The sequence below is a fragment of the Schistocerca gregaria genome, chromosome 2, assembly GCF_023897955.1.
Source record: "Schistocerca gregaria isolate iqSchGreg1 chromosome 2, iqSchGreg1.2, whole genome shotgun sequence".
NCBI classification, from domain to species: Eukaryota; Metazoa; Arthropoda; class Insecta; order Orthoptera; family Acrididae; genus Schistocerca; species Schistocerca gregaria.
Window position 1 is genome coordinate 642890319 of NC_064921.1, and position 25388 is coordinate 642915706.

Consider the following 25388-nt stretch of genomic DNA (forward strand, 5'->3'; position numbering starts at 1 on the left):
TTGTCTCGTGGCTTCTGCATTCTGAATTTGAATTTGGTTCACTATGTCTTTATTTTGACTTGTCATGGTTGTAATAATTCTGCCAGACTGATGGGTCCTATTGCGTTTTCTTCCGAGGTCCTACGCTCTGTCCGCATCTCGTGGTCATGCGGTAGCGCTCTCGCTTCCCTCGCGCGGGTTCCCGGGTTCGATTCCCGGCTGGGTCGAGATTTTCCCTGCCTCGTGATGGCTGGGTGTTGCGTGCTGTCGTTAGGTTTAAGTAGTTCTAAGTTCTAGGGGACTGATGACCATAGATGTTAAGTCCCAAAGTACTCAGAGCCATTTGAACCATTTTTTGGTCCTACGTTCTGTGTTTTCGCCCAATTGTTGGTTTGCAACCGATTGCATTGAACTGTGCTGTGACACGTTTCTACTCGCATTCCTTGTACTCTGTGGTGAGGGAGCTCTGATTACTTGTACTATGGGTTCTACGTATTCAAGACGCAAGTTAGAACCCTCATCGCCTGTCTCTCTACTTTCCTGCTCCTCTGTCGTATGCTGGCCTAGGTTTTCTATGCCTTGACGTACATTATCCTCGTTATGGTGCGTTATATGTCATATGTCTCGCGATACTGCGTCGTCTGTTGTACTGTCCTGTATTCTCTGTCCATTTTCATGCTGGATCTCTACCTCAATTTGGTCAAGGTCTCGATTTGCCATTGCAAATTTTTCTGAATCCCTTATTTTCTCTTTTAAAAGCAATTCACGCGCCCTACTTCAGAGGCAACATGCTATGCGCTCATGCAATGTCACGCGTTTCATAAACTTTTTGCACACACGACTTGACACTTATTATACCCAAGACTGACAATCCATTAACTTACTTGTTGGGTCAGAACCAACTTGTCAACGATGTATCCGCCACCTGTGCGCTTGCATTGAAGAGAAAACGTAATTATAACAATTTTTAAAATTCATAACTTAATTATGGTATTGTCTCTGCTAGAATGTCGCACTTTTTATTGAATACTTTATTACTATCTATCACTGCAGCTACTGTTTTCAAATATTAATGCCTTTCAAAAAAAAGTTTTTTTGATAACGAAAATTTCTTAACAGGATATTTTTCTGTCCTAGTTAGGCATGTGATCCACCTTCAATCATGGTATTTTACCATCCGACCAGGGTCGCCATTCTCTAATACTCTGCATGATGTCTGTTGTTCTATATCGTGTCTCCCTACCACTTTCGTTTAATGATGTTCTGAGCGTGTTTTTTAGGGAATTGACTAGTTTGAACCTGGGACCTGTTGCTGCTAAGGAAACGCCAGACACATGACATATAGAGTTCAGAAGAGTTGAGTGAGACTAGCGATGATATAACCAAATACTTAATGATTTCAGCGTTAGCTCCACTGCACTCCCTTTAAAACAATCTTAATACTAACGAAATTTAGTGGCAGGGGCTCAAGGCTTTCCTATTTTCAGTTAGCTGGTAAAATAACGTCGAATAAGCAGTTCCGCTTACCATTGGAAATTTTATTCTACTCACAAAACATTGTTTATAAATTGCACTGTTGATAAAAGGAAATGTTTTAATACAGGATGGTAAAAACCAACTGCGTTCAACAAAAATGTGAACGAATATTCCCTGCATGGGTTTCCAAGTTCTACAATGGATCGAAGGATGACCTATGCCATATCACATCTATAATATAGGTTTAAATTAAGTTTCACAAAAGAGAAAACTATCAAAATGGTCTACAGTGACCCTCAACTATCTTTAATTACTTACCTAACTTGTCGTAAATTACAGTGGCTGATGTGGTTTCTCAATAACTATATAACTGAAAAATCATCGCGTTTCAGATTTTTACTTCAAGTGGTAAATGTGAACACCATGAGCTTTAATTGTCGATCGACACTAGTGTTATGCAAAAAGAGGGTGTAACAGATGAGACTTCTGCAGTTCTGAGTGAAGCTTTATGTGTTGTTATGCGGCATTGCGTGCGATCTTTACCTTGTTGGTGTTCGTCAGGTGGCGGCGGCCAGGGCAGCAGCCTTCCAGCTCGCCGTTTCGGAACTAACTTCTCCTAACTTCTCCTTACTACCATTTACCGAAGTTGGTTTTAAAAAACTATCTGACTGTGTTTTCATCTGACCAATCCGGGTCTCAATGTTAACCTTAAGCTGCGCCTACAAAAATTCTGTGCATCCAATGAGAAATGTTATACGTTTCGTGGTGGGGCAATGTTTTTAAACCTTGCAACGTAATAGAGACACGAAATGTCTCACGCTAAAACTTGCAGCTGGTGTGGTCCTTTTAGTGTTATCTTAAGATCCATCCTGTTCTTCTGAAGGGCTCTAGCTTTTAACATGGCCTGGGGGGTGGTCCTAGCGGTTAGCTGGTGACGTGGGTGTTCGTTCCTTAACGTAGGGCCTTCCAGCTTAACACGGTTCTGCCCTCGGCTTCTGTTCTCGTTTGTCCCCTCGGAACTGCGTCTGTCTCACGGTGGGAAGGTATGACATGCATTTAGGCATTCTTGTGTTAGTCTGTGGTATTCCATTTGCTCAATCGTTACTCGTATTACTTTGGTTAATTTAATGTCACGATATTCGGAGCTATGTGACATACTAATGGATTTGCTTACCATGTCAGGGTTTTCATGGAAGGTGTTGGATTTGCGTGACACCTTAAACATTAGTGAAATTATCGTACAAACATTTTAACCCATAAAAAAAGAGCGAGGTTTGGTATTAAAATTTATAAATTGTGCGAGTCATGTTCAGGATACTGCTATGATTTTGAGATATACACGTCTAGTGTCAAATGTGATGCTAGTGGTAGCGCCTCTGAAAGTGTAGTCCTAGAACTATCACAGTCGGTATTACACAAAGGGCATGCTCTATATTCAGATAACTGGTTCCCTTCACCGAAACTTTTCAAAACTCTCCTGACCACTAAAACTAATGTGATTGGAACTGTGCGCTCAAAAGGAAAAAAATATGCTCTCCAACTTCCTGTAGGCAAAATTAAAGAATGGAGAATATACTGTGAGGAGCTGTAATGGAATATTGGTACTAAAATGGAAAGGTAAACGGCAGAAATGATTGCCAAAGACACACCTCTACGCAATTCGTCGCAGAAACCGAAATGGGCGGTCGAATAAAATAGAAGCATGATCGGAATTATTCGCCAAGATCAGATGCTCATATGGTTCTCTGTGATGAGAAAATGTATGAAACGATACCGCAAGATACCCTTTTACCTACGTGATGTTGCTTTATTTAACACGTACATTTTATAATACGAAATACATTGTTGCAAACGACAGAGCTACGCAGAACATAGGGTTCACATTGCAGGATCGTTGTTGAAAACAACACCTCTACCGGAATATAATCGGAAGAGACGATTAGCATCCGGCGATATACCACAAAGGCCGCACGCGCAACATTGGGCACATTTTCCTAAACATATTGATCCAACACCATCAAAAGTAAATCCTGTAAGAGCTTGTGTAGTGTGCAGAAAGCATAAACGACGCAGCGAAACAACGTGGGACGGCAAAAAGTGCACGGTTACATTACATGTGCGAGATTGTTTTGAACGATATCACACAATCAAAGGTCATTAAATTCGTGTACATGTCTTTGTGAAGACGTTGCGTCTGAAAATATGTTTGCCAACGTACTAACGTAACAGGTCCCAGAATGTTTTGAACAAAATATTATACAGTCTTATATCATTGCATTCTTGTGAATATTATTATTAAGATGTATTTCATCAATGTATGTTATATTATAAAGGGAAATAAAACGTTTGTGAATATATCGTTGCGTTTGAGACAATGAATGTTTAGTTTCCAATGGGCAACGAATCGTCATTATTTATGATACCTGTGGAAATGTGACGTTACTGGTATCTCACACACGTGTTTACAAATCCCGAGGGCATCTGCACGACTTCGGTCGCCACCAGGCGTAGTGTACCGCAGCCTTAGCGTGTGTAAGCGCGGGGAAACGTAAGGCGCATCTGTACCTTGCAGCCACTTACGGCTCACGCTAACAGAACTTAAATCGTAAGCCGATGGGTTAAGACAGTGCCGGCCAAACGCTGCACAGTGTGCAGACGTGCGGAAGTGCTGCACATGTGCGCACGTGTGCGACAACGAGCGACAGCGACATCTGTTATTAGGCATGTGTCCTAAATGAACGGCGGGGCTCCACTTCCCTGTTTATCTGGTACAAGCAATAGCACAACAATCCCAGTCTCGTTTACCCCTGGTAACCGTAACCTTAACAGAGAAGTACTGAGAAATGGCAGGTACTGTGAAAAAGCAAAGGACGGGAGATCTATGTTCTCAGTCGTTTAAAAATGACTGAGAACTGCAGTCCTTTTGTAGCCGCTGGTGAAAACTCACGATGTTTGCTGTGCCGCCAAATAATAGGCGGCCAGCGTAAGTTTTCATTTGAAAGACACTACAATACATATCACAAAGACGAATGTAGTGTACTCAACAGTGAAGAACGGCAAGAAAAATTAAATGTCATTAAGAAAATGGATGAGACACATCAACTCGATTATCATTTCTCATGACGAGTGATAAACGTGTTTGGATTTATTCCTTTCATAATTAAACATTATTGTTTACTGTGCATTATTGCCTCATTCTGCTCCATGTTCATTTTTATCAGGAAAGTTGGTCATTAAATCGATTGTTCCAATGTATACTTATATTTAGGGGTTTTTTTTAATGTGTGAAGGGCTACGCTCAGCTGAAGTCGATAAAACATAACATTCATCAAACTGTCGGTTATTATGCAGATTTCAGACGGAACTGATGATAGATATAGCACTAATGGTATTGAAATAACAGGAGATCATCGAGAGGTTATCATTCTGTTCAGACGTAAGTGAGACGGAAATTATGTGGGTGTAACTGAGGGCACCGAGAATTAGTTATAGGAGACCTTGCATTAGTTTAATGTTATTTGAAATCATGAATAAGGTTCGTTGGAAGTCGCTAAGTGTTTTCTTTCTTAAATACTAGATCAAAAACATTACGCGTATTTACTTGCCGTCAGTCAGGCTGCATTCATAAAAACCCACGCTTGTTTACTGTATTACTTGTCTTACTGGGTTAAACTGTTAACATAAAAGTAGACGTCTCAATGAGTAGACTGTGACAGCATTTTAAATGTTTAATACGCGAAATACCTTCCCGTTGTTGGCTTGCTAGCTGTGGAAAGAGCACTAGAATGCGCCGATACAGCAAGTAGATAAAGCGACATCTGTGCGTAGAAACATGCACCACATGAACGCTGACGGCTGCGGCGTGCACACTGTGACCCGGAAATTGCACATGTGCACGAGCACCGCACGCGTGCAGAATTTCGTGCCGGCCCTCGTTTAAGACGAGCCCGTGAACAAGTGTTTACATAATAACTCTCGCAATTGCCTCAGTGCGGCGCGAGTCACCTTGCTCAAACATTCAACGATTTGCTGTAAGAGAAAGAGTGAATTTTTCTCTTTACAGTTTGCCTATGTGAAAGGTTGTGACCACCCATTTTCTTTCTGGCCAATCAGAGCGTCCATACTTGTTATAACTACACGCACCAGAGTTTCTGTAGCCTATCACACGCGTCCTTTCTTCGGAGGGCAGAGTGTAAATTCTCCTACGTAATAATGAAATAAACTGTTTTTTCTTTCATGCGAGTTTAACACAGGTCTACAGCGAGTCACAGATGTTCTGAGTTGGGTTTCTGTGGACATTCATACACCACCTCCCACCGTGTTCCTGTAGAAAGGTCCTGCAGAAGAGTCATCATTAAAGGCAGGGACAAGGGCGGGCTGGTTTTGCTAATGGCCTGCGTAGTGGCTTTGGCATCTCATTGTCTGCGCTGTATGTCCCACTGTGAAATTACAGTCCAACACTGGGATGGGAATTCTGTTGCAAAATTCTCCTTCCCTCAGAACTTTGTCTTGTAGCTCGGGCTGGGGAAACAACATGCTTGTGATCACTAGAGTGAGTGTTTTTCTGGAATCAGACTCCACAACTATTTCGGGTCACGTTGTATAAAGTATAATAAAAAATTCAGTTTTGGAAACGATACTTTTACCTGGCTGTAGAAAATACCCAACACGCATATCTCATTTTTTACTCCTCTGGTCAGATCATGCCTCATGTTCCATCTAATTGTGCAACTACTTCCCAGCAACCCTTTCATATCGAAGACGGCGCAAGAAAAATTAAAGAAAACTGTACAACAATTTAATTTATATTTTCACAATGTGCAACATATGATGATGAATAGGAAAACAAAAACATTTTTGAAATAAAAATGAATATACTATTAATATTGACGAGATATGCGTGTCTAACGTGTATAAACGTTCAAATTCAGTTCTGAAAATTTTCTAAAAGACTTATACATTATCATATAATCTCACATTCACCTTTGGTCTAGGGGTAGCGTGTTTGTCTAGTGGCTAAAACGTTGCGGACCCGTGTTGGGACTCAGCCATTCCTTAACTTTGCAATAAAAAATCATCAGCAATGGCGCCCAGAGACTTCTGGCGTATGTCACCCTCGTTCTGCCAATAGCCACGTCAAAGAAAACGGAGCAGATGGAGGTTCAGGGCACTCTCTTGCCCTTGGGGTGGGAAACTGCTCCGAAAAGGTTGAAGAATCAGCAATGAACCAGGGCGTGACGACGCAGAAGGCAGTGGAAACCAATGCATGAAATATACATAATGCCTGTCCGCAGTAAGCGCAAGCTGTAACTGATGATCTATCTATTACCAAAACATACTGGACTAGCCCCCCTGTATGTATCAGAGAGGGGACTACTAAGGGAGAGGTGACCAAGGCAAAAATGTTGGACGTAGTAGGGAAGATAGAAAATCTGAAACGATAAACGCTAAGTGTCACTCTAGATATAGTGGGTCTTAGTGAAGTGAAAGATGGTAAAGATTTCTGATACGACGAACATAGGGTAATATCAACAGCAGCCGAAAACGTTATAATGGGAATTGGTTTCGTTACGAGTAGGAAAGTGGATTACTGTGAATGGTTCAGCAATAAGGTTGTTCTGATCAAAAGACCGACGACATCAGTGGTAATTCAGGTGTACATGTCAACATCACAGGCAAATGATGAAGGAATAAAGTATAGAGTAAAGTATCTACATACGGCCCCAGCTCCTAAGCGGACCCCTAGGGCTACAGACTCTGCACTGTGCTAAACCCTGGTGGAAATCTCTCCAAACATTAGTTGAGGCTTATGCCATTATGTAGTGTAGCGCTCGCGTTATCCGCTCAAGCTGCAGCTTGCACAGATGAGAACACGTGTTTTAGGTGAAATCTAAGATCTGAGACAGTGCTACTTATTGCTGCTTTTCGTTAGGATAGTGGAAGGTGCGTAATAATATCTATCATATTCTCTAAATGGAAGGACTGGGAATGATGCTTATATCTAAGTTATGTTATTTTGATGTTTATCTAAAAAATTGTTTCAGTTCTAAATCATAGTGTAGGATCAAATCAGACCCCCTTCTGGTTCCCAAATCCGACCCTTTATTTTTTAATGTATTCTTTTGGATTTCTGTTCCATAATTAAAGGGAATAAAACGGTGAAAACAAAGCAGAAGGGGTGGAGTCCAACCAAAATGAAAGAGGCTATAGATGATATTAGAAGTAAAAAGATGTGCTGAAAAAAAGCAATTAGTAGTATAATGTCCCGAGAGCATCTAACATGAAATACGTCACTTCAGAAAAAGCAGCGAATGTTAAAAGGGGCAGGCGTACAGTTTTAAGTAGTAACCTTGAAGATGAGCTTGTCAATTATTGTCTTGCAATGGAGGCTTCGTCTTTCGCGCTTACTCGTACTGACCAGAGGAGAATGGCTCTTCACTTGATAGAAAACAATGGCCGAGAGCATTCTTTCAATAATGACATCGCTGAAAAAAAGTAGGTTAGACGTTTTTAAAAAACGTCATCATGCTAAATCATCAGAAAGGAAACATTGTACAGCAGGGCCTTTGGTTTCACCAAAGAAAATACACTGAAGTTCTACAAACTTCTGGAGGAAGCTTACGATAAAGGAATGTTCACCGTAGACAAAATCTATAATGTGGATGAAAGCGGAATCACTATCATACAATCCAAAGTAATTGACCTGAAAGGGTAAAAGGAAATAGCTGGTTTAACATCAGCATAAAGAGGAGCTGTTATAGCTATAGTCTGCTGCATGTATTCTGCTGGTTCATTTGTACCCACTCTGGTAATATTTCCAAGCAAAAATATGAGTGACCAATTGAAGGAACGGGCACCGCCATGCACAATATCTGCAGTGCATCTTTCTGGTTGGATCCGAATCAACCTATTCACTCAACGGTTCCAATACTTCATTGAAAACACCAATCCTACGAAGGAAGAGCCTGTGCTACTGATCTTGAATGGGCACTTTAGCCGTATACAAAACATTGACTTAATTGATCTGGCGAGAGCAAACCATGGTACTATAGTGTCATTGTCTCCTCGTATCTCTCATAAATTGCAGCCGTTGGATAGGACGTTTATGAGTGCTTTGGAAATCTACTACAGCAAAGAAGTCAGGCAGTGGCCGAGACAAAATCAACGGGCTCTCTGTGCTTAGGACATCATGGAGCTGTTTGGCAGAGCTTATGTCAAATGTCCACTAACATGTGGTACGTCACCAGAATTTAACTCGTCTACCAAAAAAAGTCCATTCGACATATTTCCGGTCCCGCATATCAAAAAGCGGACCCCTAGCAGGGGACGAAAAGGTTGCAGTTCTTCTGTGATCACTTCTTCGCCCTGCAAAACACAACTGGTTGAAATTCAGAAAGCTGAAGAAGAAAAAGAACTACCAAGCAACAGAGACGTGGTCAAGGACAAAAGGGCAAACGTGGTCGCAGTCACGGTTTCGTATCAGTCAGGTCTTCAGGAAAAGGAAAAGCACCAGTAAAAAAGTGACTTCATTTCAAGAAAAAAGACGATAAATACAGCAATGAAGATGAATATGTCAGTATCTCTAGTGGAAAGTCTGAATTAGAAGTCATTGCAGGGGTTACGCCTTCCCAAGGTGATGAAGACGCTGAGTGCATCTTCTGTTCCAGGAAGGTTACAGAGGACACAATAGGAGAGTCGTGGTTCATGTGCTTGATGTGTAGCTTGTGGACACAGACAGAGTGTTTAGGGGCTGAAAAAGACAATTACATTTGTGACTTCTGCCGCTAAAGGCAATGTATTCATAAATTGTTCGAATTTTGTTTCATTCTTTAATTTTTTGTACTTCAATATACGTACTTGGTTTCATTAAAGCAATACTTCTAATATTATTGTGTTTTGTTTCACTGTGACATCTCTGTGACTCATTTTCGTTGCTATTTAAAATGTTTTAAAAGAGGGTGCGAATTAGACACCAATTTTACAAAAAGAAGGAGCTGTAAGCTTTCTTTGTGATTTTTTAGGGTAAGAAAATTATTTCAAACTGTTAAAAATTTCACATAAACAAGTTGTTGACGACTAAGCGAAGTATATATAGAATGCTCATCAAGAGTAAATTCCAGATATTAAAAAATAAAAACAAAGAGGGGGTGTCCACTTTTGGGCACTTTCCTCTATTTTTCTTTCAAAGAGTAATTGAGAATTGAAAATGAGAAAGAAATCTTGTAATCGCTGGAAACTGGAATGCAGTGTAGGGGAAGGAATAAAAGAATGGGTTATGGGAGACTGAGGACTTGGCATTAGGAATGTGAGAGGTGGAAGACTAATTGGGTGCGGCAATAATTTTCAGATACTCATAACGAATACCCATTACGAGGGTGTGTTCTTGAAAAAGACCTGGAGACGTGGGAAGATTCCATCTGGATTACATGTTGGTCCAGACAAAATTTTGGTATCAGTAACTGGATAGCAAGGCATACCCAAAAGCAGCTACGGGCGCAGATTACAATTTAGTGGTGATGAAGATTCGACTGAAGCTTAAGGAAGTTCTCCAGAAGAATCAGTGTGGAAGGAAGTGAAATACTGAAGTGAGGGGAAATGAAGAAATGCATTTCAATTTTGCTAAGGATGTGAATATTGCGATAACACACAGCTTACAGCATGTTCAATAGCCAAGAGGGTATAATAAGATTGGAAGAGACTAAGAGCGAAGTTCACTTTTTAATAAGGGTGTAAAACAAGGAAGCTGTCTTTCACTCATACTATTCAATTCATACATCGAAGAGGCATTGACGGGGTTAAGGTTGTAGAGTGGGGTTAGCGTTGAGGCTCTAACGATATCAATGACAGGGCTCTCTGATGACAGTACTAACAGTGAAAGTGGAGAAGAAATTTTGAATGAAACGACATTCCAATATGTACATAACGTGGATTGTGAATAAATCGGAAAAGACTAAACCACTGAGAATAATGATTGAGAATAGCTAGAAACTTCCGAACGAAACTGGCGATCACGAAGCTCATGAAGTTAAGAAATTCTGCGGTCTTTGTAGCAAAATGATGTGTGAAGGACGAAGCAAAGAGGACATGAAACACAGCTTAGCAGAACCAGAGAAGGCATCCCTGGCCAAGAGAAGCCAACTGGCGTCAATCTTAGGCCTTAATATAAGGAAGAAACTTCTGAAAATTTACCTCTGGAGGAAACAATTTAATTTTGTGGAGCATGGACAGAGGGAGAAACGTAACCTAGGAGAATCGTTTGAGCTATTTTGCTACAGAGAAATGTTGAAAATTGGGTGGACTTATCAGAAAAGAGAATGAGGGCGTTGGCTGCTGAATCTGAGAAGCATGGAACACATACAAAATACCGAGGAAGAGAAGAGTGAGGACGATAAGACATGTGTTAGGAGATCATTGAATAACCTCCACGTACGTGAGGGAGCTGCAGAAGGTAAAAACTATAGGAAGAGACTGAGATTGGAACATGCTCAACAAATAATTGAGGAAATAGGGTGCACACTCAACACTGTGAGAAAGAGGTTAGCGCAGGTGGGGAATTCGTGGCAAGGCACATCAAACCAGTCAGAAGAGTGACTACTCCAAACAAGGACAGATTCATCAAAATCGACCTTTAAATCTAAATGGAGTGACTCGGCCATCGGAGTGGCTCGAAGACATCTGCTAAGTGTCGAACCTAAACAGGATTAGATGTGTTTCTGTCTTTATAGTTCTCAACAATGACAAATACAGGGTGGTCCGAACGACTGGACACGAATCTGTGCATATACCCACACCCCGTGTGTGCCCCCCATTTGATCCACAACGGTTAAGAGAGTAGTGCGGACTCTGTCAGTATGAGTGGAGCAGTGCAGAGGGAAGACGGTACTCACTGTGGAGCTGCGAATATTCATTGTGGAAAGTTACACGACTACGAAGTCGGGGAAACGCTGTGGTCAGTTGTTTGATGAGAAGTTTAATGGTGTCAAAGTGCCATCAACGAGTGCCCTGCAACGCTTGGTCCGAAAATGGGGTCAGACAAACAAGTGAAATACATTCGGAAACGTGCCCGCAAACGCGAAAATGTGTCTGCACTTCACTATAAAATGCTTCAGAGTCCTACCAAATCAAGCCCGTCGCAAGAGGCCGACATATCACGTCGATCAAGCTGAAGATAACCGCACCTGTACCTATCCTCCAGAGTATTATCGTCAACGGCGGAATTACAGGCTTGTTTGCTGTTGCATTGTTTTGTCGGCTTCTAACACTGTGGCGTTTGCTCATAACGTATTTTCGAACAATAGTGAGATTTTTATGCCCATCGTTCTGATGCGAGGTTTGAGGGACTTCGGACGTTCATTTGCGTAATAAAATGAAACACCAGCAGCCGTCCTTACGAAGTTACGTCTTATTTGGCTACCAGTTTCGGTGCCTCACTGCACCATCTCCAGGTCTTAACTGACGCTGAGGGGCTTAACTGACCGACTTCATGGAATTCAATAGTTATGTGGGACCTCGTAGTGTTGTGTCATCACATCTCATATTCGTTGCAATCAGTTTTTCACTGTCATACCTCTTAATTGTTCTCATTACGATAAGCAAGTATATTGTGGTAGCTGCATCATTCCACAACCGTGAGCACTACAAACTATGTAGTAGGTGACTTTTTCTTTAGTTTCTACCTCTGTAATGAAGACTCTTAAAACAGCAATGTGTAATATGTTCGATTAAATTCAAAAACAAAACTTAGGTGGCAAATGTGTAATACTCATAAATATTCACGTGACCAACATGATCATCCGCTGTGTGGCCACTTATCTACAGCTCCAAGAAATGATGACGTCGTAAAGAGCAAAGGAATACGCAATATAAATTGGCAACCAATTGAGACAGTACACTGTGACCGGAAGAAGAATTCCTGAGTCACTCCTGATGACTCTTCGTGAGAAGCTAGAGCATTTTAACTCGTGTGCACAATATATTAGGTTAGTGCAAAAGGTCGTAGCGCTTTTCTTTTACATGATGATATTCCAGTTGCTATTGGTGTATTTGTCGATTGTCATTTTCTACATGTAGTTCACTATTGCTATTTGAGTTTACATACTGTCGTGTGGAGATAGTGAGTCGGACTGTGGACGCTAGAAAATGTAGCGCCGAGTGGAGGAATCGGAATATATCCAACATATGCTGTTTGAATTCAGTATAGGTGTAACGGCAGCGGAGGCAGCCAGAAACGTTTTCGCAGTATATGGGGATACTGCTATTGGACAGAGTACGGCAAGAAAACTTTTACCTTTTTAAAGAGAATCGTTTTGACGTTAGTGACTCTCCGTGCTTGGGATGACCTTCTAGATTTGATTAATCGAGAATTATCCACGTCAGCGTATTCGAGGCCTGACGGATGTCACAAACTATGATCATTTGACCATCGTGTGGCATTTGCAAGGAATGGATAAGGTTAGAAAGTCGTGTGTGTGTGTGTGTGTACCGTATGCTGTAAGCCGAACCCCCCCCCCCCCCCAATCAAAAAAAGAAAAAGAAAAAAAAAAAGGAATCATGACTCGTGAACAACACCACCCATTCCCATCCTCTATTGTTACCGGTGACTAGAACTAGGGTTTAATTCTAAAAAAGGCATGGATAAGCCGAAACAAAATCAGAACTCTCTACAAATACGTGCCATCTACAAAGTTAACATTATTCATCTGGTAGAACAGGGACAGTGTGCTACGAATTTCTCCCGCAAGGTGTAATCATCACTGCTGAGAGCTGCGCAGGGTAGCCGCGCAGGCTAGGTCGTCTTACCACAGTTAGCGTGGCTCTGCCTTGGGCAAAGGTGTGTGTGTTGTCTTTAGCGTAAGTTTAAGTTAGATGAAATAGTGTGTAAACCTAGGGACCGATGACGTCGGGGGTATAGGAACTTACTAGAAACATCGAGACACTGAAGATATTTAAAGTAAACAACTTAGACGTCTTGCAGATTCAGTCCGAGAACAACGACCAGGAAGACTGCGTGAAGTGATGTTACTCCAAGATAACGTACGGTCGCATTCTGCTAGACTGACAATAAAACTCTATACAGTAGTTAGGTCGGGAAATCATTACGCACCCATCTTATTTACCTGATACTGCGCCCACAGATTTTCATCATTTCCGCTCGCTGTCGAGCAACCTTCAAGAATATTCCTTTCCCGGTGAAAATGCATACCGAAAGTTGTTCGACGAGCGTTTCGCCTCAAAACCATGCGATTTCTACAGTCGTGGAATCGAAAAGTTTTCTCCAACGTTATCAGACTGTTGGACATAGTGAAGGAGAATGTATTAGTGATGACGAAGATTTCTGTTACGTGTATCTGTAGTGTTTAATAAATTTATGTAAAAGCGCTACGAACTTATGCACCAAGAATGAATTCCATGTAATTGGAGAATGCTGGTGGTACAGAAATTCACAAATATTAGTAATTACCCGCGGATAAACTGTTTGGCTCTACTATTGGTAATTGCTAACGACTCTGTATTTATTATTTGTAATATACTAGTTAAGACCGATGCCCCCGCTTATCTGAGATCTCGATGGATACTGATCGAGGCTTAAAGGGATATGCGAACAGCAGGTTCGAAGTCCCTAATCGACACGTGGTCACAGCAACGGCAATAATTCTACAAACGCTTAATGCTTAGGTATGAACACATTTTCTGGGATTTTCTCTATAAAGTGCAGAGCCTGCAACAGTACAGCCTACATGCACTGGTGGGAGTCAGTTTTAGGGTCTGCTTAAAGAATTGAGTGCTTTACGGCGCCGTTTAAGAACATCTACTAATACATTTTGTAGTAATTTTTGTTATAAAATCAGCAAATGGATCGAGAATCAGATGTAACATGTATTAATTGTTGAAAAAATAAATAATAAATGAAGAACTAAAACCAGTATCAAATCTGTTAGTGTATACATATTCAGCATCAGTTCTTCCAGCAAAAGTGATCACATGTCTGGTGCTATCAACTGGAAGTTTTGAAATAAAGTTGAAGAGTGTCTCAACTTATGATCACATGACAGGAAATACAGAAACAGTCTGGACAGGCAAAATGTAGCTAAAAATGCACTCATGATGCGTGTAAAATAACAGGAAAACGTATCTAGCATTTAAGTACTAATCGACAGGAAAGAAAATGATGTTTGATATAAAAAGGGATATTTAGTAAGAATATTCAATGTTGGAAACAGTGAGTAATAAGTTGCTTAAGGAGGCTAATGAAAGAAGGAAATCCGATACATTAGAAACACGGCAGTTCAGGTCCTGTTCTTCAGCAATTGTTATTTACATGTCATCTGGCCGAACTCGGTAACTATTTAAATTCTTAACAGAAAAGCCTTTTTACAAGGGTAGAATACAACAATTGCTATTTACATATCATTGGGTCAAGCTCGATAGCTATATAACAAAATAATAGCAAAGAAACCATTCTACAGGATTCTTTGTCAGCACAACTTAGCTGACTGTTTCGTAACTACAACTTATAATGGATGTTACAAACATCCTTTCATCTTCATCTACTGAACACGCTAATGCTTTCAAAGCGATATTAACTATGATTATTCATACAGTCGGATGAGCAAATGCAGTGTTAGTGGTTTCATCCGGAAGAATGTATGCTTATTTTTTTATATAAGTCATTGCGAAAGCGTTACGGAGATGATAGATAAACTCCAGTGGAAGACTCTGCGGGAGAGACGCTCAGTAGCTCGGTACGGGCTTTTGTTAAAGTTTCGAGGACATACCTTCACCGAAGAGTCAAGCAGTATATTGCTCCCTCCTACGTATATCTCGCGAAGAGACCATGAGGATAAAATCAGAGAGATTAGAGCCCACACAGAAGCATACCGACAATCCTTCTTTCCACGTACAATACGAGACAGGAATAGAAGGAAGAACCGATAGAGGTACTCAGGGTACCCTCCGCCATACACCGTCAGGTGGCTTGCGGAGTATGGATGTAGATGTAGATGTAGAAGTAACTAAATGGATAAAAATAGATAAGACTTAATTATAATTTTTCATTTTTTAAAGTTGATATGTCACATACTAAAATAGATGTCACCTGTGGATACTTGCAGGAAAGTGTGACTTATATACTTGTATGCCAACGTTACAAGAAACATTTTATTATCCTGACTCTTATATATGCTATCGTCTTACATCTTTCTACAGTCAATAACCTTTGACACCTTACAAAACACCACGGCATCATGAGCAAACAACCGGATATTGTTGCCCACCCTGTGCGCCAAATCATTTATGTATACAGAGAACACCAACGGCCCTATCACACTCCGTGGGGCACTCCTGACAAGGAAAACATACTGGGTTCTGTTACTTAAGAAGTCTTCGAGTCACTCACATATTTGTGAACTTATACCATATGCTCGTACCTTCGTGAACTGCCTGTAAACGGGCATCGTGTCAAATACTTGCCTGTTGCTTGTTGCCTGTTGAACTTTATCTGTAGTTCTCAGTATATCATGCGTGTTTTGGAAAAGCTGAGTTTCCGACGAGCGATGGGTTCTAAAATCTTGCTGGTTCGTGCACATAAGTTTCTACATCTCTAGAAAGTTTATTGTATACGAACTGAGCCAGTGTTCAAGGGTTCTGCAGAAGAAAGAAATTAGGGATGTTGGTCTGTAATTTTGCGGTTCTGTTGTTTCAACCTTTCTTGAATACTAGATTTACTTGCGCTGGGAGAGAAATTCATTTTAAAGTGGTGCTAGGTAAGGGGCCTGTGCCTTAGAGTACTCTTCGTAAAACTGTGGTACAATCCGCACCTACTGATTTATTTGCATTCAAATCCTTCAGTTGTTTTTCTACGCCAGACCAGAATTTTCTCGGGTTCTCTGCCAGAACTTTTGCTAAAGTGAGACGGCTGTAGTTGCTGTATGATTCGGGCATAGATCTTTTCATAGATGTACGAATCTCGACTAATCTTCGCTTGTCGTTATTTATCCGTTCCTTTTTGGATGGAGAGTGCAACAGCCTTTGCTTCTTCAGCATCTTCCGAATTTCGTTATTAAACCATGATGAGTCTTTTCCATCCTTTCTTACTAGGCACGTAACTCTCCAGACTATGAAATACAAGTCTGCTTAAACCTTGCCCATAATTCCTCCACACCCATCTTACTGGAACTAAGAGATGCTAATCACTTTCTACGTAAGATGTTAATAACTGCATATCTGCTCTGTCTGGCAGAAACACTCTCCTGGACTAAATAACTGATTTATTAACTTTGGTAATCATGGTTGTGATAACTACATCGCTAATCCCCTTTTCTGTACTGACACTGTCAGTAAGTCCGGCCTATTTGTAGACTATTTTTGGTGTCATCTGTCTTCTAACTGGTAGGATACGGCAGGCCGCGAATTCCTCTCCTGTGCCGAACTCTTCATCTCAGAGTAGTATTTCCAACTTACATCCTCAATTAGTTGGGGAATGTATTCCAATCCATGTCTTCCTCTACAGTTTTTGCCCTCTACGGCTTCTTCTGGCACCATGGAAATCAGTCCCTGATGTCCTAACAGTGCATTTCCCGTTGCACTCTTAATGTTAGCACCCTTCCTTTTAATGTCAGCGAAGGTTATTTTAACTTTCCTGTATGGTGAATCTGTGCCTCCAACAACACTTCTTTTCCGATTTCTTCATATTTTTTGGAGCCATTTCGTCTTAGCTTCCCTACACTTCCTATTTATTTCATTCCTCGACGATCTGTGTCTCTGTACTCCTGAGTTTCCCCTAAAATTTATCTTGTACTTCCTCCTTTGAGCAATCAACTGAAGTATTTCTTCTGTTACCCGCGGTTTCTTCGCAGTTACCTTCTTTATAGCTATGTTTCCCTTTCCAACTTCTGTGATGACCCTTGCCGGCCGCAGTGGCCGAGCAGTTCTAGGCGCTTCAGTCTGGAACGGCGCGACGGCCACGGTCGCAGGTTCGAATCCTGCCTCGGGCATGGATGTGTGTGATGTCCTTAGGTTAGTTAGGTTTATGTAGTTTTAAGTTCTAGGGGACTGATGACCTCAGATGTTAAGTCCCATAGTGCTCAGAGCCATGTTTTTGATGATCCTTTTAAGAGGTGTCCATTTCTCTTCAACTGTACTGCCTGCCAAGTTATTCCTTATTGCTGTATCTATAGCCTTAGAAAACTTCAAGCGTATCTCATCATTCCTTAGTACTCCAGTATCCCACTAGATTCGTATTGATTCTTCCTGACTAATGTCTAAAACATCCTTCATAACTACTATATTGTGATATTTCGAAATCTCTGTCTGAGCATGATGTAATCTAACTGAAATATTCCAGAATCACCCTGCCTTTTCCAAGTATACATCCTTCTCTTGCGATTCTTGAACACAGTATTCGCTACTACTAGCTAAAATTTATTACAGAACTGAATTAGACTTTCTCCTCTCTCTTTCCTTGTCCTAAGCCCATAATCTCCTGTAACCTTTTCTTCCAACCTTTCCCCTAAAACTTAATTCAAGCCCCCTATGACTATCAGATTTTCATGCCCTTTACACACTGTATTACAATTTCAACATTCTTATATACTTTTGTCTCTTCTTCAGCTTGTATATCTCAACTATAGTTGTCGGTGTTTTCTGTAGAATCTGATAAGAACAACCGTATCACTGAACTGTTTACAATGAAACATCCTACCTTCCTGTTCATAACGAATCCTACTCCGGTTATACCACTTTCTCCTGCTGCTGATGTTACCTTATTCTCATCTGATCAGAAATCCTTGCCTTCTTTCCACTTCACTTCACTGACCCGTACTATTTATAGATTGAGCTTTTGCATTTCCCTTTCCAGAGTTTCTAGTTTCCCTACCACGTTCAATCTTCTGACAGTCCACTCCCCGACTCGTGGATCTTCATCCTTTCGTTGATTATTCAATCTTTTTCTCATTGGCACATTCCCCTTCCCCCCTCGGCACTCCCCTCCCGCAGAACCGAGTGGGTGACTGTTACGGAATCTTTTGCCAATGGAGAGATCATCATGACACTTTTTCAGTTACGGATCACATGTCCTGTGGATACACATTACATGTCTTTAATGCAGTGGTTTCCGTTGCCTTCTGGCGTTGATCATTCGTGATTCTTCCACCTTGAGGGGCAGTTTCCCACCCTTGGGACAAGAGAGTGCCCCCAAACTCTGTCCGCTCCTTCGTCCTGTTTGACAAGGTCATTGGCAGAATGAGGGTGATTTTTTATTCCAGTCTTCGACCGCCAGTGCTGATTATCAATCATAGTTTAAGCAGCGGCGGGTTCGAACCCGGGATCGAGGACGTTTCGATTACTAATCAAAGACGCTACAAAATCTAAGATATTTCCATTGCTTGGGGACTGCCTTGCTAGCTGCTCAAGACAATTTTCGGAAAACGTGTTCAAAACCACAACGCCCCCCCCCCCCTCCTCCCACAACGAATCCATAGCCATCCCAGTCTATATTCGGCAGTTTAAAGTCGCCTCCAAACAGTACTGCTTGATATGGGTATTTACGCGCTATTAACTGTAGACTTTCTTTGAATGACTCTAGAACTGTCACACCAAGAATCGGTTGGCCGGTAAACGCCCAAAAATTAACTTGGTTTCACCTGCACCTCTTATACAAAATCAGATGACTTCACTGTTACTCTCAACTACGACCTCAGTTGAGACACTATTTTTGTCAGCTGCAATGAACACTTCTCGACCTACGGCCTCTAATGTGTCTTTTCGATATTCGTTTCACGACTTGCTATATACCTCAGAGTTTTCACTTCGAGTTTCAGGCAGCTCTTGGTGCCTAGATTAATTTGTGTGTGAGACCTTTCCTGAAGAGCAGTAAATTTGGGACCTCTATTACGAATACTTCAATAGTTCACCGATAAAATTGTGCCAGTCGAAGACCCTTTATTCTGAACGCCGTTTGACTTGCCTTGCTGCATATTGGCTGGTGAGTATTCATCAGGGCACCTCCAACTTCTGCACTGATGGTAAGAAGGGAAAGAAAAGTGTATCCCCCTCACTCCCTGAGGGAATTTGAGAGTCACATGGTAGGAATCATCGGGTAGAATCTACGGCCACTGGATAGGAATAAAAAAAGCATTCACGAAACGTCATGAAAGGGTATTATCCTATGAAGCTACGTTCCAAATCGCTTTCTCATATGAGGTGTGAGCCGTTGGTAAATAATATTTCCCTTGAGCTTTGCTTGCACAAGTCTTTATGAGTAAACGATGAGCAGAAACGCGGATGGTCAGAACTCACTATACTGAATCCATCTGCACAGTGATCTCGTGTCAGCATCACCGCCAGTGACCAGACGTGAGCGTTCTGGCATTCATCACAAAGGGTGATGGACAGACAGCAGCGCCCATACAGCGCCTGCTGGACCGTCCAGTAAACGCGTCTCCCACAGCGAAAGTGAAGTATACCGTGTAATGCTACCATAAAACTAGCCATGTCCACATTCTACTGTACAACGGCGGCTTCTTATTCCATATCGATGATAAGATGGGTCATCATGTTCTATTTTCGCAAGTAACAAATTTAACGTTATCCTACTAGAATGTCAGTCTCGTGTAGAAACCTTCTTCCCGAAAGACAGAATTAAGTGTAATAATGGTTTGCAGTTGCTACTGCGTTTGCCTTCTCAGAGTTAATGACTCTCCAATACATATCTTAAGTAAACACCACAGTAACATGAAAATTAATACAGGTGATAATTAAGGCCAAGGACGTCTGCTGAAGAAAATCTGTAAAGCCTCTTTGCAAAGAGGTCAGGAACCGATAAAGAAGTTGCTACATAATTTTCTGAATACGCTTTATGTGAATGTTCATAGCACATGATTAACTTAAATTCATGTACAAATGCAGTCTAGTAGAAAGCGAACAACATTGTGAGTCCAGCTAGTACACAACATAATAAAACGAACTGGACATGTTTAATGGTTACTCATTAGACTGGAATGCTCTAAAGCCTTACACCTGAATCAGCATTGTGATAGAGCAGGCAATTTGAGGGCGTTTTTTCGGTGGCATATTACCTATTAAAGTATTGCTTTGTTTTGTAAGGAGACGTTATTTCTTTCCTGCTTGAATGAACTACAGTTAAGAGTTCAGTTGATTGTCTGCCATGACTTCTTCGTTTAAGCAGTTCCCATCGTACTGATTTATCGACACTGTCTTCCATAGAAGAATATCAAACTTAGCAGTAAGGTTCACATACTTCTTATACGTTTCACACTAATTCAGTCAACCCCTGTTACTACTTGAATACCTCATTGTATATGAGGCTATTGTCACATACAAAGCGGTAGAAACCCAAATTTCGCCGCGTTGGGAATTTTTAAGACCTGGTGTGACGGAAAATCAGTACGAAGTAGCAAGGATCACAGCCGCATGAGTGACTAAGAGCACTTCTAGTGACGTCAAAGGACAAGAGGACAGAAGTTAACGTCACAAATTTAAAAAAACCACTGGGCATGATAGGTCTCATACGACATGGGTACACCGTAATGGCATTTATCCGCTCGGCTTTTGCTTTCCTATTAATGTAGGCAAGCACGACGCCCTCAATCACACGTCGTACGACTGAAGTATCAAGTTAGTTTTGCTGATTAAATTTATCTTGGTAGGAATGTATTTTCTGATAGTGTCTAATAATTTGTAACTTGGTTAGTTTATTCATTATGGACAATAAAATAATATTCTTTCCTTAGGGATCCTTCGCGACACTACCTTTTATCCTCTTACGTAGTTGCCATAGAACGCACTACATGGAACGGGCGTGGATTCCCTAAATCCTGACAACTCGATTGGAATTCTGTTTAGCCTGGTTTCGCTTCGACACTGACAGACGTAACGTCGGTACTTTCACGGAAATAGTCACTGATCAATATGAGAGTAACGACGCAGTCCCGTGCTAATGGATAAAACAGCTGGCGCGGTTTGCTCTAATTCGGGATTATCTACCGCTTCCTAATCAATACTGTAGCGCATCTCCGTCAGTGTCTCCGGGGATTTACACTCCAATTGAGTGATGTCGTCGACTACGTTCTTCACAATGACCAGAACAGAAAGTCTGGGCATCAACGCACAAAAATCTCTAAATAACAACGAGCCAGATCTCTTGTGAGTGTATGTCACATCCAATATTCGGAAACCGAGATGACATATTCAGAGTTGAAAGTTAACAGGGCAGTTTTCTACTGCAGCTAAACGAGGTCTTGGTGCTGTTACCTGTTAGGCAGGATACAGGACGCAATACAATGGCTGGACAGGTGAAAGCAACAGGACGTGAGATTCACAAGATGTCAACTGTGGAATCTCTGGGTCACTATCGTCTCCAGTGAAGCACTGCGTTCGTGGACCTTGGGTTACACTCAGCTAGTAGCACTAGCTGATGACATGCGCTGCTTGCGCATTCACAAACATTCATAAAAAATAAACAGACCTTTAAAAAAGAATCTAGGTACATCTACATGGATACTCTGCAAATCACACTTAAGTGCCTGGCAGAGGGTACTAGAGGTTCTAAGAATATGTGTCAGTCATCACTAGCTGGCTTACAGTTCTTTGCATAAACAGATATCCTATATGTAAACCGACTGTAATGATCCGTTGCTCAATTAACTATTTTGTATAACTTTCGAGAGTCGTGTAAATTTGTCTTTCTTCAGTAATACTGCATAAAAGTTTTTAGCTAAGGGGACAGATATACGTTTTTCTAAGCTGGCATACAAATGTTGATCCTGACAGACTAAGTAGCTGCGAAATTACATTGGTGTGAGAAAGTTACTTTCTTGCAGACAATAAGCAAAGGGCCAGCACCTCTTACGAGTCAAGGAAGCATTAAAATGAAAGACTGTGTCTTTCCCGTAATTGTATTGACTTCGCAGATTTATGTCATAGATTCCTTCATCTTTCTAAAATTTAGAAGGAATGTGAGTGGTCATGAAACTTATTAATAACTTCCATCTACTGCTCCTTCAGTAATTTATATGCTAAGCAAAACACATTTCATAGTTAAAGCTTAATTATTAGCACTGAAACGTTTATTTGAGAAACTCCAATTTCATGTGATTACACCACAAATGCTTAATTCTAAGGCTTGCAGTGCACTGCTAATGACATTGTAATTAAATAACTCTCCCTATTATTTACATTGCTGTATGAAAACACTTTGCTTTAAAAATGCCTCTATAAATTTTGAAAAGCTTCTTAACGGATTCGGTAGTTCAGACACACAAATATAATAAGTAACTTACATCTTGTACAACACAAAGTATCTATAAACAAAATTTTTCGTTACGCATGGTAAAGAAAAGGTAATGATCTCGTTTATTCTTATCAATGGTTCAGAGCAAACAAAAGCCTACATTCTCCGTTATTCGCTGGATATATTCCTGTCTCTGTCTTCCCTTGCGCTTTTACCCTCCACAGCCCCCACCTCCTAGTACAATGGGGTTAATCCGTGATGTTTTAAATATCTCATATCATCCTGTCCCTTCCTCTCGTCTGTGCCTTCCGTATATTCTTTTCTTTACCGATTCTGCAGAGAAATTCCTCGTACTTTTCTTATTAGGCGTATCTTTTGTAGAAAAACTTCTCAAACACTTCGATGCCTTTCTGTCCGGTTTTCCATTACACATGATTCACTAGCAAACAATGCTGCTCTCTAAACTAAATTCTCGGAATTTCTTCCTCAAATTAAGGTCGATGTCTGATTTGACACTAGACTTCTCTTTGAAATGAACGCTCTCTTTTCCTCCACTGGCCTGTTTTTTATATCCTCCTTGATTTTCCGTTATGGGTTATTTGTCTTCCACGGTAGCAGAATTCACTGAATGTGTCCACTTCTGTAGGTAATTTTGAAATTAAGTTCCCCATTCTCATTTCTGCTACTCTTCATTACTTTTGTCTTTGTTTAGTTTATTCTCAATCCATGTTAGTACTCATTAGACTGTTCATTCCATTCAACAGCTCATGTAATTCTCCTTCCTTTCCACTGTGGATATCAATGTAATCAGCGAATCTTATCATTAACATTATTTCATCCTGAAACGTAATCCAACTCATGACCATCTCTGGTACTTCGATCATTGCTTCTTCGGTATATAAATTGAACAGTAGGGATGAAAAACTACATCCCTGTCGTACACAGTATTTAATCGTAGCACTCCGAGTTTGGTCGTAAACTCTTTTTTTCCCATGTGGCTCTTGAATATATCGGATATGCTCTGCCGTTCCCAATAGCTTGCTCCTGTTCTTATCAGAATGCTGTACTATTTTACATGGTCGAACGCTTTTCCTAAGCCTACATATCTTAGGATCGTGCTTGACTTTCCTTCAGTCTTCCTTTCGTTATTAAAGCGAGTGTCCAAGTTGTTCCTCTGGAAGCTTCACCCTTCCTAAATCCAGATCCGATCGTCATTTATGAGATCCACAGTTTTCTTCACCATTCTTGTATATATTACGGTTGACAACTCATTGTAACCTTTTCTTTACAAAGGTGAAAATAATTGATCTATGTGGATTTGAATGAGTTGAAGTTGAAAATGACGAATAAAAATCTATTTTAGCTCAGATTAGGCTATTAATGGTTGTTTTACTTTCTCCACATATTATACCAGGTCGTCTAACAAGCGCAGCACTGACAAACTCACATTACTCCTCAAATGCTTGGCAGTGGATTTGGGATTAATTCGATGCACTGGTCACCAACGTGTAAACCGTTTATCAAGACTGGCTCTGATTTTCTCAAAATTTACTGAAGTTCATATCTTTACTGAGGTACTCCTACATATATTTTTTATGTTTTACTGAAATACTTATATATACTGAAGCAAAACAAGCATTGTGTCATTGTAAGAGGTACAGAGTTGAGTGAGTGAGCCATGGCGTACCATAGCTCACTACTACCAGCGCCAAGTCGTCACGACGCGCCTGTGCTCAAAGTACGGAGGATTGCACCATAATCTAAGAGTGGAATCAAACATTAAAATAACTTTTCCGGAATTCGACAGTGTATGCTTAAATATATTACTGTTAACATTGCAAAGGCACAGAATAATCAAACGGACTATATTAAAATAAATAAACGGGGCTGAATAATAAAACTACAGACCTAAAAATTGATCAGAATATGCAAATGTCTGTCAAAATTAAATTTTACAAATCTCAACTTGATCAGAGCAATATTTTGGTTTACATCGGCGTTTTTACGAAAAATTGAAGCCTCTAAATAGAAATTCGTAAATTCGTATGTAGCCCCAGTTTCATGTAAAAGCATTAAATGTGTGACACCAGTAACCTACCTCTAATAGTTTTCAAATTATTTACAAAAAAACAAATTTAGGAACGAAAATGTCCTGATTCATAATAGATTAAGTATTATTTGTATTTGTAATGGTAAGTTTCAATTACAACACTCGATCTTACAGTAATACAGCTGTACCAAATTTGAAGAGTATATCGTAAAAACAATGATTACAACGAGTATTAAAGAGGCAGTGCAATGGTCATGTTCTGGTGTTGGTTCAGTTCTAAAATCTCTAGCCGGCACAGTTTAAATACAGTCCAACTGAAAATTATTCACTAACAGAGGAAAACTTAACTCTATTTATTTAAAAATTAAGAAGATTGGGAAATGCTTAATGACGTTGCTAGTAATTAATACGTGTCCGAGAAAGGGGCCGTTTAGATAGTGCTACACGTGCAATGGCCGGTTGATGGCAGGTGTTTCGTTTAGCGGTCCGCTGTGCCCCTTTGGAAATGCAACCCGAAAGGCAGTGGTACGACACACTTCGCAACGAGATATCAAACTTTGTGCCTCGGATGACGTCAGAGCTAGGAAGACTTAAATATGTATTCGGTAAAAATAAGAAGTGAACTCATGAAATTAG